Source organism: Dipodomys spectabilis, unplaced genomic scaffold (genome assembly GCF_019054845.1).
Source record: "Dipodomys spectabilis isolate Male_0828 unplaced genomic scaffold, ASM1905484v1 ptg000084l, whole genome shotgun sequence".
Classification (NCBI taxonomy): domain Eukaryota; kingdom Metazoa; phylum Chordata; class Mammalia; order Rodentia; family Heteromyidae; genus Dipodomys; species Dipodomys spectabilis.
The window spans coordinates 3,088,549-3,098,689 of NW_024870761.1; positions in this window are offsets into that span (position 1 = coordinate 3,088,549).

Genomic DNA, 10,141 nt, shown 5'->3' on the forward strand with positions numbered 1-10,141 from the left:
CTGTGACTCAAGTGGTAGAGTGCTAGCATTGAGCTGAGGAGCTCAGGGAGTTGTACAGACCCAGAGTTCAAGCCCCATGACTGAAAAGAAGTGGACTTCCCACCACAAGAAGTGGGATGAATAGCACCCATTGTCTTAGGGAGCATGGCAGAGAAGTCAGGCCGAGCTTCCTGTCAGCTGGGAGTCATTAGTAGGTCACCCGGCTTCTCTGTGCCTCAGTTTCCCCAGCTTCAAAACTGAACAAAGTGAAGGATCCCGTTACTCATGGGGATAGAGTAATAAAGAAAGAGAGCCATGTTTTGTTTCATAATCCCATACCTGTTGCACCGTTAATACACACCATCTGAGATCTTTCCGGGTATCTTCCTATCATATGCTCACAGAATTGCCAAGAACAGTATCAGATGGCCCCTCCATCTGTGCCTGTCCCTGCTCCAGAGATCTCTCTGTATCAATCCTTTGTTTCCTCACAACTGTCCCATGAGGAGATTGAAGTCCAATGGGTGAGGCCCAACCCAGAGATTCACCTCTGGTCAAGAATCGGCTGCCGTGGACTGAGTTTGGGACAATCCATCTAAACCAATGACTGAGCATGGCACTACATATCTACCATCCCAACTACAGAAGAACGGGCCTGGTGGCTCAGGTCTGTCACAGATAGGAGGACCATGATCCAGCCCAGCCTGAGCATATATTAATTCGCCATCTCAGAAATGCCCAAGACAGAAAAGCTTGACTCACATGGTAGAAGACCTGACTGGCAAGCCTAAGGCCTTGAGGTCAAACCCTAATATACTAATATACCCAAAAGAACCAGAGTCCCAATGCCAGAGGCTCATGCCTATAATCCTAGGTACTCAGGAGGCTGAGATCTGAAGATCATAGCTCAACATTTAAAATAGGGCTGGCCTCGCCCATCAGACATCATGATGAGAAGACCCAGAGTCTGACCTATGCTGTTGCGCTCCATACTAGCATAACTCATATCCTTACTAAGTGTTGGCCTTGCTCTCTGTCCCCCTAGGAAGCTATCCCCTGCAGGCCGCACTCCCAGGTCCTCCCAAGCTCGCACTGCCACCAACCAGGCCCGAGGGAGTACACAGCTCCATTGCACACAGATCCCTTGTTCTTGTAATTTAAGTGTGCTGTGTCCCCTTCACGCCTCTCACCATTCCAGGCCCCCAGACCTCAGCTGTGAAGCCCATACATGCCCCAAAGATAGCAGGTAGAAGTTACCAAAACATTCAGCCTCCTTTTGACAACCCACTTCTACACACACACACATACACACACACGCACACACACACACACACACACACACACACACACACACACACACACATCCAGACCGGTGACAGAAGTCTCATTCATGCAGCACCTGCAATTTGCCAACTGATCACTCACCTGAGCACAGTCAGGCTGTACAAAGAAAAAGATGATCTCTGTCTCTGTCTTTGTCTCTGTCTCTCTGTCTCTGTCTCTGTCTCTGTCTCTCTCTCTCTCTCTTTCTCTCTCTCTCTGTCTGTCTGTCTCTCTGACTTCAGGTGAAAGTTTGACTGAGCACAGAAGACAAGGGCTCACACAGCAAGGTTGTCTATCTTCTGCATCCAACACCTCCCATCCCCAGAAAAAAAAGGAAAAAAACCCAGAAGGCAGGTGTAGACATGCTGCTCCCCACCTCTGACTAAAGCCACTGGGTTCCCACCAGAGAGTGGAAGGGCGCAGATGTGCTGCTGTGTGGCTCCCACTGCTCCAGGCCAGGGGATCTTTGGCACCCACTCCTCACCCAACCCTGCATCTCCCTGTATCCTGGGACATTAGCCGCTGGGGATGGGGGTGGCATCCTCGGGTCAACACCCACCCCCACCCCTCGGGCACATTTGTGGCAGGGCGTGGGCCAGAGTGTGGGGCACAGGGGAGGCGGGGGTCCGGGTCGGAGGGGAGGGGATATGGGGTCGCAGGGTGCAGGGCTGTGTGGCAGCCACTCACGTGTTGCTGGCAGAAGCTGTAGGCAGCTGCTCCAAGTGGGGCAAGCAGCAATGGCAGAGGCATGACAGACACTCAGGCCCTGAACAGAGGACAGGGGAGCCAGGACCAGGTCAGGGCCGCAAGCTGGCTCATGGCACAACATTGCACCATTGCCTGAGGAAACCATAGGCCTGAGCCTGCAGCATTAGATTTGAAATGCTGCTACATGGGGAAGGGGGGAGGGGGCCGGGGCTCAGGTAGGCACATGGTGGGATGAGGAAGGCCTCTCTTCCTAGGCCTCGAGTCTCTTGCTCACCACTCAGCCACCACTACCTTCCTCAACTGCTGGTAGTGGTGTCAACAAACAGAGCGAATCATGGTGCTACTGGGCAGCATGGAATGTGGGCGTGGCCACCATTCTTGTATCCCATTGGTCAGAAAGAACCATGAAACAATGGAGGTGTGGCTGGAATCTTGTGATGCAGGCAGAATGGGCGGAGTCAAAATGATGGCAGCTCCGTTCCCAGGGAACTCTGTCCAATCCAGTTGAGGACAAGAGAGTGACCTGCTTTAGCTGGATGGCTGCACAGATTGTTGTGTATGTCTGTTTGTTCCCAGACCTTGAACTCAGGATCTAGGCACAATCTCTGAGTTGCTTTTGATCAAGGCTAGCTCTCTACCACTGGAGCCACACGGCTTTACTTCTGGCTTTGTTGGAACAAGTTGGACAGGAGTTTCAAGGACTTTCCTGCCTAGGGTCACTTTGACCGTGATCCTCCTATCACAGCCTTGTAAGTTTTAAGGAGGACTGCTGAGAGCCAATGATGCCTGGTTTTGCTGATGTTCTTGGACAGACCTGTGAGTTCCCTATCCTCAGGTTTAAGTGGTAGGAGCTGGAGCCCACAGCTTGAATCCTGTTCCTGCCACCAACGAACGGCAGGAGATCCTATGAAACTCATTCCTATTCATATGATTACCAAAGGAATGTGATGTATGTCATGATTAAATGGGCAGTACTTGAATGATTCGAGGATAAAATTATACACAATTACATTATAGGACACTAGTCGATATTAATTAATACTTTATGAAGCATTTAAACAATCACCTTCATTAAATGGAGGCCAAATGAAATACCTACGAATTGAGCATCACATAGCATGGAGATGCCATTTTTTTTCTGCCCGGACTGGGATTGGAACTCATGGTCTAGGTAACCCTGCTGTTGCACAGTGTGGGAATGGGAAGCTTGCCTCTTTGAATTCAAGAAATTCAAGTCTGTTCCTTTCGCCTGAAATCGATGCCCACCACTAGAAAACATCCTATTTGTTTACATTTTAAATATATGATTTATATTTATATACATATGTTGATTCCATATTGCATTCAGTGTAGTTACTTCTTTTACGTTTTGTTTTATTCATGTACTGACTACTCATCTTATTGACTATTATGACGCATAGAACAGTGATTACATTGATTACATAGGATATAGTTTTGCATATGTATTGCATGTCCTTCCTGACACCCAGGACTTTCACAGAAAAGGAAAACATGTGTCACCATCAGCTTCTTACTACACGATTCATTTTTTGGGAGTGCTGGCATCTGAACTCACAGACTTCAAAGCCCAATTCATGAATGGGTGAGTGTCAGCCTGCCATCCTGTGGCAAGTTGAGCTGACAGGCAGTCCCGAGTACCTGAGATCGAGCCCCAGCGGTTGACAAAATAAGAACAGATTGACATGCAGTTGGTAGTACACTAATAAATGTATATCTTTATAGAGTGCCAGAGATGTCTATACATTATTCACTTATATAGACTACATTCCTACCAATTCTTGGGTATTTATAATGCCTCCATGTAATTAATCTTATTGTTTTCATTCTTAACAAACTATTAAGTAAATCAAACAATATCCTGAAATTATTGCATTCTGTATGTAATAGTATTCTTTTAATATTAATAATAATAAATATTAAATAAATAATAATAAATAAATACATAAATAATAAATATTAAATAAAGTCAGTCTCCTGAAATGATGCTGTCTAATTTCACAGGAGCGTCATTCACCATCAACTCATTCAACTGTGACATTGATAATATTACCTTGTTATTCCCATGGATGGGAACGAGTCTCTTAGTATCTGTTGCCATTGATTGGTGTCATGACTGGGATTCAAAATCAGGGCCTACATTGCCTTGTGGACCTATGACTTCCTCAATAGTCTGACAACCTTCAGCAATGAAAGGTGAAGTACCCTTTCCAACAGTGTCACTCAGACCCAGGAGGGTCACCGTGCAAAAGAAGAAAACATAAAAAGGCCATCTTGCTGCATTTTTTCTGTACATTTTTGCCACACAAGGCCTGGGGGGTCTAGGATCCTAGGATCTACTGTGGGTCCAGTGGCTGCACCTCAGCATAGGGTGTCAAAGCTGAGGCAGAATTACCACAACCTGAGTTCAAGCCCCCTGCTGAGCAAAAAATAATTAAAAGAGATTAGCTCCCTGGCTTGCAATTCACCCCGTTTTTTCTGGCAGGCTTTGGATTTGAACGCAGAGTCTAGGTGAATCTGCAGCACTGTGGAAGAAGCGGAAGCTCACCGTACTTGAAGATAAAAAAGTCAGGCCTGTAATCTAAGCCAAAATTCAAGCCCCAGCCTTGGAAAACATACTATTTATATACATTGTAAATACAGAATTTGTACTTACCTATGGATGTTCAGTCCATACACGTTTGGTGTGGTTGTTCCTTGTATTTTTTGTTTTATTCATTTATTTACCGTTGATTTTACTATGATGACACCCATTCCCTTTATTACATTGATGACATCCTATCACATGGAATCTAAATTTGTAGACGTGTTTTCCATCATGCCAAACACCCAGGACTCTCAGAGAAAAGGAAAAAAGTTTCACACTTGGCTTCTTACTGCATGATCCAATTATTGGTAGTTCTGGGATCTGAACTCAGGGCCTAGCAGGACCAATTGGTGAATAGTTTAAGGTGACCACACCAGCCTGTGAGCGACAAAGGGGTTAGGCCATTCCCAGCAACTGACATGGATGCCCAGGGTGGGCCATGATAGTCATAAATTAATAATTTAAACATAGGATCAATATTTACATATATGTGTGGACAGCATCTTGCCTTTGGAGTACTTTTTCTCCTTATTTTCTGTCTTATGTAAGTATTGTGTATTTTACTGAGTAACGTAACAGATATAACAGTGCTTACATGGAAGACAACCTATTGCCCTGGCTATACGGTTTCCTATGCATTCTCCATCCAAGCTGAGACCCAGGACTCTCACAGAACAGGAAAACAGGTGAATCGATGGGCTTCTCACATCAGGATTCATTTTTCGGCAGTGTTGGGATTTGAACTCACACTCTATCAGGCCCAATTGGGGAAATGGTCAAGGTGAGGACACCAGCCTGTCAGCAACGAAGGAGATAGGCCATTCCTAGGAACTGACATCGAGTCCCAGGGAGGTCCAGATAGTCATAAATTCGTAATTCAAATACAGGATCTATATTTATCTACATGTGTGGACAGCATCTTGCATCCGGTGCACTTCTCCTAAATTTGTGTCTAATTCATGGAGTTATTGTGTATTTTACTGAGAATGGTGACAGGTGTAACTGTGCTGACATGGATGACAACCTGTTCCCATAATTATATGGTTGCCTATGCATTCTACATCCTAGTGAAAGCACGGTACTTTCACAGGAGAGGAAAACATGTTCAACGACTGGCTTCTGACAACAGAATGAATCTTTTGTCAGTGCTGGGATTTGATCTGAGATCTGGGTAGCTCTGTTGCCCTTTGGGGGAAGGGAAATCTCACCATCCTTGAAGACTAGAATGTCAGGCCTGGTCCAGGACCTGATTTGAAGCCCCAGTACTGGACAAAATAACAAACCCGCCTTTTTTAAACATTGGATCTCTCTTTACCTACAAGTTTTGTATGCATCTTGCATTCAGTGTGGTTATTCTTTTTATTTTGTGTCTTATTCATGGATGTATTGTGTATTTTATTGAGTATGGTGATAGATATAACTATGCTGACATGGATAACAACCTATTTGAATGGCTATAGAGTTGTCTATATAGAATTCTCCATCCCTGCTGAGACCCAGGATTTTCACAGGACAGGAAAACAGGTGGATCGATTGGCTTCTCAAATCAAGGTGAATCTTTTGGCAGTGCTTTGATTTGAACTCTAGCCCTAGCAGGCCCAATTGGCGAATGGGTCATGGTGAACACACCAGCCTGTGAGCAACTAAGAAGGTAGGTCGTTCCCAGGACCTGAGTTGAAGGCCTGGTGGGGGCCAATATGGTCATAAATTCATCATTTAAACAGAGGATCTTCCATATATGGATGGGCAGCATCTTGCAATCGGTGTAGTCATTCTCTTTATTTTGTGTCTTATTCATTGATGTATTGTGTATTTTCTTAAGTATAGGATGACAGATATAACTGTGGCGACCTGGATGACAACCTATTCTCATGAGTATAGAGTTGCCTGTGCATTCTCCATCCTAGCTGAGACCCAGGACTTGCACAGCACAGGAAAACTGGTGCAATGACTGGCTTCTCACAACAGGGTAAATTTTGGCAGTGCTGGTATTTGAACTTTGGGCCTAAGAGGCCCAACTGCCCAATGGGCCCATGTGATCACACCAGTCTGTGAGCCACTAAGGAGTTGGTCAGGTCCCAGGAATAGAGATCGAGCACCAGAGAGGCCACAATTTTCCTGAATGCATCATTTAAACATGGGATGTATATTCAAATCTGTGTGTGGACTGCATTGTGCATTTAGTGTAGTTATTCTATTTTGTATGATATTCATGGATGTATTGTGTATTTTCTTTAGTATATGTTGAAATGTATAACTGGGCTCACATGATAACAACCTATTCCCATGGCCACAGGGTGCCCCATGTATTCTTCACCCTAGCTGATACCCAGAACTTGCACAGGAAAGGAACACAGGTGCAACAATTGGCTTCTGACATCAGGATGAATCTTTTGGCACTGCTGGGATCTGAACTTGGGGACCAGCAGACCCAATTGACGAATGGGTCCATGTGAGCACACCAGCCTGTGAGCCACTAAGGAGTAAAGCTGTTCCCAGGACCTGAGATGGACCCCCAGGTGGGGGTGGGGAGGAGGGTACACAGTAGTGATCCATTCATAAGTTGAAGGTAGCAAATGAGTACACATTTGTATAGAGTAGGAGAGACGATAACCTGTGATGGAATCCAATCTACCATGTGTCTACTGATTCTTGAATCTTTCCAGATGCCTTCATTTCATGACTGTGATGATTATTGTCATGCTTAATCAACACTGCTTTACAAATAAGTGATACCCCATGAGTCTTGCCTATCATTTCCTAGTCACATCATGCTTGAACTACTCATTCGATGAGATCGATCACATTCCATGACTTTACCTGGTCCAGAAACCATTATCTCAGGATTTCCCGCCATTGTTTTCTCATGGGGGTGGGCTGAATTCAAGCCTCAGGCATGGAAAACATGCTCCTTATATACATATTAAAGATAGGATTTATACTTCCATACAGATGTTCAGTAAATACCGTGTTTGGTGTGGTAAGATTTATACTTCCATACAGATGTTCAGTCCATATCACGTTTAGTGTTGTTATTCATTTTATATCATTTTTATTCATTTAGTTACAATTTATTTTATTGTCTTTGATGACACCTATACCATTTATTACATTGTTTACATCATATCACATACCATCTAGATTTGTAGATGTGTTCTCTATCATGTCTGACACCCTGGACTCTCCCAGAAAAGGAAAACATGTGTCACACTCGGCTTCTTACTCAAAGATTAAATTTTTGGCAGTGCTAGGATCTGAAATCAGGGCCTAGCAGGCCCAATTAATGATTGGGTGAGTGTGAGCACAGAAGCCTCTAGCCAATGAAGCTGTCACACCTGACAGCTTCCTAGGCACTGAGATCAAGCCCCAAGTTTGGCCAAAACAGCAATACACGGATAGGCAGAGGTGGTATACAAATAAATATATTTTGTTAAAGATTTCCAGAGCTGTCTATCTATGACTGAATGACATCTACTACGTTCCTACCAACTCTTAGGTATTTATTATATCTCCAATGAAAAAATATTATTCTTTTCATGCTTAATAAACTATTAATTAAGATCAATCAGCATCCTAGGATTACTGCATCCAAATTTAGAGTAGAAAAATGCATGAACTACTCTTTCAATGTGTATTCTTATGCATAGGCACGAGTCTCTTGTGATCTCCTGCCATTGGTAAATGTAAGGATTAGGATTTGAACCAAGGGACTATGTTGACATGTTGGCTTATGGCTTCCCTGATAGCCTGCCAGCCATCAGCAATGGTAGGCCAGGTCCACTTTGAAACCATGTCATTCAGACCCAGGATGGTCATCATGCAAAGAAAAAAATTGAAAAACCCTGAGCCCTCTACAGCTCCCCACTTTTTGTGCTGTTTTGCTTTTTTTCCTTCATGCAAGCCCTCTTAGCCTAGGGTCCCAGGATCAGCTTTGGGTCCCGAGGCTGCACCCCAGCCTAGGGAGAGTGAAGTTGAGTCAGAGTTACCATGACCTGAGTTCAAGCTCCGTGATTGGCAAAATTAATTAACTAATTAATTCATTAATTAATTAACTAACTAAATTGAAATAATAAAGCTCCTTGGTTTGGAATTTCTGCCAGTTTTCTTTCATAGCCTGGGATTTGAACTCAGTCTTGATGAATCCGTAGCAATGAGACAGAAGACGCAGAGTTGCCAATACTTGATTTCAAACCCCATGCCAAGCCAAAAATAAATAATTAAGTCCTGACCTCAGCAGGGATGTTAGTTGTGACGATGGGAGGGAAGGGATGGTAGGGGAAAATCAAACGAGGATGCAACAATGCTCAATAGGAAATGTACTCATTACTTTACTCATGTAACTGTGACACATCTGTACAACATTTTTAAAATAAAAAATGTACAAAAAATTATGTAGTGCTCAAGAAGCATTTTGGGTTTAAGGGATGGATGTCTGAATAGCTGTACAAAATTTTACACTGATTTTTTTCAGTGTTCAGTATGGAACTGAATAAACGTAACTGTTTCTGTTACAAATATTAAGTCATTGTCTTGGAACTTGGGCCACTATTTCTGCCATTGCTGGGATGTGAGCTCACTGTCCAAGTAACTCTTTTGTACCTTGGGTGAAGGCTAAGCTCCCTGTCCTTGAGGAAAAGATTTTCAAGCTAGAGTTCCTAGGGCCTGAATTAAGACCCTGCAATAGAAAAAATATTTGTGTACATGTGTAATATAAGATATATAGGTAAATATGTATGTTTATTTCATATTATGATTATTATTATTAATTTTGTATTTAATTTTTTATTCCTTTTATTGTTTATTGTATTAGTATTATTATACACATAATATTTATTATGTTGTGTACATATATTATAAAATTATACACAATAATTCAGTACATTGACTAATTTTCATTAATACTTTATTAAGTTTTGAAATATGATACTTAATTAAATGGAGGCATTTGTCAAGTCATCACATGGTCAGAGTCTGTCCCAGTATGAGTTTTGTCTTATTTATCTTTGGACAACTTCCTATACGGATTTGTTTAGATGATTTATACTCAGAAGGCTTTTCTTGTGGATAGGCAAGTTGAGGGATAACATCGTAAGGTTGGGGCTGGGAATGTGGCTTAGTGGTATATAGCTTGCTCAGCATGCATGAAGGCCAGGGTTTGAATCCTCACTGCTACATACTCAGAAAAAGCCATAAGCTGTGGTGTGGCTCAAGTGATAGAGTGCTAGCCTTGAGAAAAAGAAACTCAAAGACAGTACCCAGGCCCTAATTTCAAGCCCTAGGTCTGGCAAAAACAATATGCCAGATTTCAGTGGCTCTGGAAACCTACTTTCTCAGGATGCTGAGATCTGAAGATCACAGTTTGAAGATAGCCTAGGGAAGGAAAGCCTGTTAGACTCTTACCTCCAATGAACCATCAAAAAACCCCATGTGGCACTGTGGGTCAAGTGGTAGAGTGTTTGCCTTGAGCTGAAGGGCTCAGGGACAGCGCCCAGGCTTCAGTTTGAGACACACAACTGGAAAAAGAGT